Consider the following 6,000-nt stretch of genomic DNA (forward strand, 5'->3'; position numbering starts at 1 on the left):
ACATTTGTTTATATGGTTTTAGCCGTAGGACTACCCAATCACCTACATCAAAACTTCTTTCGCTGCGATGTCGATCTGCCTATTGTTTCATTCTATTCTACACTAACACGAGGTTATCCTTTAAGAGTTGGAGGACTTGTTGTTGATGCTCGATGTGATGTTTCATTTCTTGAACCTTAGAATTTTCTCTTAAATATAATGTGATGGATGGTGGCTGATATCCATAAAGTGCCATAAATGGGGACATTTTTGTTGCTGTATGGAAGGAAGTGTTATACCACCATTCAGCCAGAGGCAACCATTTGACCCATTGTGTCTGTCTATCAGATACAAAGCAACGAAGATATCCTTCCAAACATTTGTTTACTATCTCATTTTGCCCATCAGATTGAGGACGATAAGATGAGCTATGAGCTAATTGAGTACCGAGACAAGAAAATAATTCTGTCCAAAAATTTCCAGTGAAAATGGGATCTTTGTCACTTACAATAATATTTGGGTTTCCATGTAGCTTTTGAATTGTTTCCATAAATGCAGTGGAAACTGTACTGGCTTTAAATGGATGTGATAATGCACAAGAGTGTGCATACTTGGTAAGTCTGTCAACTACCGCCATTATGACACTCTTTCCCTCAGACTTGGGTAAACCTGTGATAAAATCCATTGAAACCTCCTCCTAACGTTGGTTTCGAATGGATAAAGGTTGTGATAGACCCGGGGTCTTAATTGTTTCAACTTTATTTTTTTGGCAAACCAAACATTCTGCCACAAACTTTTGAATATCCGATTTAAGGCCATCCCAAAAAAATTCTTTCTTAACCCTGTGGTAAGTGCCATAAATGGGGACATTTTTGTTGCTGTATGGAAGGAAGTGTTATACCACCATTCAGCCAGAGGCAACCATTTGACCCATTGTGTCTGTCTATCAGATACAAAGCAACGAAGATATCCTTCCAAACATTTGTTTACTATCTCATTTTTCCCATCAGATTGAGGACGATAAGATGAGCTATGAGCTAATTGAGTACCGAGACAAGAAAATAATTCTGTCCAAAAATTTCCAGTGAAAATGGGATCTTTGTCACTTACAATAATCTTTGGGTTTCCATGTAGCTTTTGAATTGTTTCCATAAATGCAGTGGAAACCGTACTGGCTTTAAATGGATGTGATAATGCACAAGAGTGTGCATACTTGGTAAGTTTGTCAACTACCGCCATTATGACACTCTTTCCCTCATACTTGGGTAAACCTGTGATAAAATCCATTGAAACCTCCTCCTAATGTTGGTTTCGAATGGATAAAGGTTGTGATAGACCCGAGGTCTTAATTGTTTCAACTTTATTTTTTTGGAAAACCAAACATTCTGCCACAAACTTTTGAATATCCGATTTAAGGCCATCCCAAAAAAATTGTTTCTTAACCCTGTGGTAAGTTTTTAAAAATCTCGAGTGCCCTCCTAAGGGAGAAGTGTGCAATTCCATAAGAATCTTTTGTTTGAGTTGGGAATTCTTATAGAGGTATAAGTGATCTTTGTACCATAACGAATCATTTTTCCAGCTAAACGTATCAGATGTATTGGAATCTTGTTGTAACTTTCAAATAAGTGCCCACACTTATTCATCATTCTTCCATTCCTCCCTTGCTTCGTTTATCCAATCTGGTTGGATAATAGAAATGCCGCACAACAATGCTTCCACATCCTCATCGTTTCTTGAGAGTGCATCTGCCACCACATTTTTCTTCCCCCTTTTATAGATGATTTCAAAGTCATAACCCAACATCTTTGTGACCCGCTTTTGTTGCTCTTCAGAGGATAATCTTTGTTCTAAAAAGTATTTAAGGCTATCATGATCTGTTTTTACCTTGAAGTGTCTTCCCATTAGGTAGGGTCGCCATTTCTTAAGTGCATGTAGTATTGCCAACATTTCCTTCTCATAAATAGCTTTGTGTAAAAACTTTCCCTTGATTGGACGACTTTCAAAAGCAATGGGTCTTTCATCTTACATTAAAACAACACCAATGCCATTTCCTGAAGCATCACATTACACAATAAAGGTTTTTGTGAAGTCCAGTGTAGCTAAGACTGGTGCTTGGCACATTGCCTCTTTAAGATGTTTGAAGGCGTTTGTTGCTTCTGGAGTCCATGAAAATGCATCTTTCTTCAATAATGTTGTTAGAGGTGTTGCTATTCCCCCATAATTCTTAACAAACTTGTGATAATACCCTGTCAACTCGAGAAATCCTCACAGATGCTTTATGGCTGTGGGGATTTTCCATTCCTTAATGGCTTTAATTTTGCTAGGGTCTACCTTAACTCCTTCATGAGATACAATATGACCCGGATATTCCACCTCTTGTACTCCAAAGAAACATTTGGATCTTTTTGCATATAATTTTTTCTCCTCCAATAGTTGTAGCACCCTGTCAACATATTCAACATGATCCTTCTAAGACTTGCTGTAGATTAGTATATCATCAAAAAATACTAACACAAATTTTCTAAGGAAGGGTTTGAAAATGGAATTCGTCAAACCTTGAAATGTAGAAGGTGCATTGGTAAGGCCAAAAGGCATGAACAAAAATTCATAATGACCCTCAAGAGTTCTAAATGCTATTTTCGAAATATCTTCAGTCTTCATTTTGATTTGATGATATCCTGAACGAAGATCCAACTTGGTGAAGTAAATTGATCCATGCAATTCATCCAGTAATTCATCAATGACAGGAATGGGAAACTTATCTTTAATAGTGAGCTTGTTGAGCTCCCTATAATCCGGACACATGCACCATGATCCATCCTTCTTGTGTACCAATACTACTAGAGCAGAGAAAGAACATTGAATAGGTTGAATTATACCAGCCTCTAGCACTTCTGCAACCATACATTCAATTTCACTCTTTTGGGCATAGGGATATTTGTACGGCCTGATGTTTGGAGGAACAATTCCTGGAATCAGATGAATAGCATGATCATGATCACGAATAGGTGGGAGACCTTTGGGAGTCTCAAATACCTTGGAATGATTGTCCAAGACTTTTTGGAGATCTGGAGAAATAGATGATTTCAATGTAGAAACATCTAGCGAATATAATTGTGCAATTACACCTCTTTGTTCCTTTTTTAGAAGCTTTGTCATATCATTAGAGCTGATTATCTTTCCCGGTTTCCCTGCAATACCCCTTAATTCAACTTCCTTTCCTTCTGCAGAAAATTTCATGAAAAGTTTTTGAAAATTAAAAGCTATTGTACCCAAGGATTATAGCCATTGGACTCCTAGTACAACATCAACACCTCCCATTGGAATGGAAAGCATTGGGCTAGTCAATACATATTCTCCCATGGATAGCTTGATATTATAGCACTTTCCAGAGCAATTTATCGTTCCTCCATTTACAACCATCACTTGACACTCTGGTGTTGGATATAGGAAGCAATTCAATTCTTTTGCTACCTTACAATGAATAAAATTGTGGGTACTTCCTGAATCAATCAACACTATTACATTTTTCTTCTTGATTTGTCCTTCTATCTTGATGGTTTGAGGAGTGGTAATTCCAGCCAATGTATTACAATATATGGTCGGATTCATTTCTTCTTTATCTAGGCTTTGTTCTTGGAGTATATCCTCTTCTTTTGACCTTTCTTGTTCCTTTTGTACTTGCTCTTCACAATCTATGTAGAATAATTTATTCTCAACACACTTATGACCTTTAGTGTATTTGCTATCACAACTGTAACAAAGCCCTTTTGCTCCTTTTTCTTCCAATTTTTGTGGTGTCAACCTTATAGGTTGTGGAAGACTAGGGGCAACAACACTTCCATCTTTATAGTTGTGAGTGGTATGCTTCCTGGTTGCCATAATTTTGCTTTCCATTTTTCTTGCTAACCTGAATGCCTTCTCTAATGAATCAGGTTCCCAAAGGCGAACATCATGTTGGATATTATCCTTTAAAGTCCCTATGAACACATAAATCCTATGCTCATCTGGAATATTTTTTACCCTTATGTTCAATTTCTGGAACTCCTCAATGTGCTCCATTATTGAACCCTTTTGTTTGAGACTTATCAATTGGCTAAAAAAAGTGTTGCTTTTTGTATCCTCATAATGTGCTGTCAATTATTCCATAAAAATTGCCCAAGTGATAACTTTTTTACGAGAGCAAAGCCATTGATACCATACAAACTGATTTGGTTCCAAATATAAAGTTGCAATATGTATCTTTTGTGTGTTTTGCACATTATTGAGATCAAAAATTTGCTCCATCTGTAATATCCATGTTGTGGGATCCTTGCCATCAAACTTCCTCATATCAATTTTTGGAATATGGTGGGTCTTCGATCCAACAATAGATTCTATGAAATCATGATTAACATTTCTTTTGTTCGCATCATGAGTTTCCTTTACTACCCTTTCACCATAAGTAAGTATTTTTTGTAGAAAATTTGTCAAATCTGTCTTCAAATCTGCCATGCCTGTCTTCAAATCTATCTTAAAATCGTCCAACTTAGCTTCCACGCCATTCATCTTAGCTTCCATGCCCTTTATCTTAGATTCCATGCCATTTATCTTAGCTTCTGTTAGCTTTTGTGAGAGTGACATTTGTTGCACTTGGTGTTGTAATTTTGATATATCATGTAGCATTTCTTCCTCTTCTTCATGAGTCATGCTAGAGCTTTTAGGTTGCTTACTAAGTGTTTGCATTTTCTTTCCTCAAGGCATCAGTTATCGATAATAATGCTCTACTATGCCCTTTGAATTCCTTTAAAATAAGTTTTCAAACCAAGCTTAAGCAAAAATTAAAAAAAATCTACACACCTTTTTTTCACTTTGTAGGAGCTCAATATTGCCTCTGATGTATCTTTGTAATTTTGGATCATCCAGTTCTGAAATTGAGATCTGCAGTAGCCCTCTGTGTCCTCTTTCCAATGCCACCAGTTTGATCCAAATTGGATTCTCCAAGGAAGAGTTATGCCAAATCTCCCACAGTGACCTGATTATAGACTAGTTTAGTAGAGCGAACTTGTACGACGTGCCATGAGTCCCTGTTTCGACCTTTGGCTTTGAAAAATATATACAAGAAACTATAGTCCGTCCTCTTTTTGTACCTTCTAACTAAATTTCAATCTGATACTCAGAGAGAAAGTTATGACGATTTTCCCCAGGTCACCTGTTTGGAATGTAATTCAAGAGTCTGCAAAAATACCAACTTCCTCAGATCATATCTCCGCAAATATAGCACGAAAAGCTCTGAAATTTAGACACAAGGTTTAGTGCGATTTCTTCTCAAACGGGTTTTTTTTTCACTTCTGAAACATGGCAGAAAAAACGTTATAGTGAAAATGCCACGATGACCTATTTGGAGCAATGAAACCCTAGAATCCAAAGCTCTGATACCAAATGTTATGAAACTAGCTCACACAAAGAGTGAAAAGATAGATCAACGCCTTAGAATTCAACCTCTTTGAGGGGGAAGCCTCCTTTACATTACACAAATGAATGATTCTTTGATGATTCAAATGATAAAACCTCCTTTCTATATATAAAAGTCTAAGGATTCACAATATAACCCAGCTAACCTAACAATAATAATATAAAGGCACAAAAATAACAATAGAGGGATTCTATGGGGCACAGTAATAACATTACGGGGATAATAGGGGCACAACCATATTAATAAGGGATACACCTACAATAGTAATGGGGTAATCACTAGTATTATAGGGACCTAACACATGACTCGAGGCAGATTTGAAACTGTTATCACTCAGATTTTCCCTGAAGTTGTAAGAAGAGGGAAAGGGGTCCGAGGTAACCACAAACCAATTTTTAGGTACAGAGTCTAGCCAATCCGTACCCAGAGAGGGCTCTCTCTTTAAGATATAGCTTTGTTTAGATAGATATTAGGCTAGTTATGAAAGTTTGGGGGTTTTGATTGTGTTTGGTGGTGAGATTCAGTAGTAGAGGGGTAGAATTGAATATTTTAGGCCATTGGGCTAA

The sequence above is a fragment of the Pinus tabuliformis genome, chromosome 1_1 (assembly GCF_031772625.1).
Source record: "Pinus tabuliformis cultivar Carrire ecotype Pingquan chromosome 1_1, CPIR1, whole genome shotgun sequence".
Taxonomy (NCBI): Eukaryota; Viridiplantae; Streptophyta; class Pinopsida; order Pinales; family Pinaceae; genus Pinus; species Pinus tabuliformis.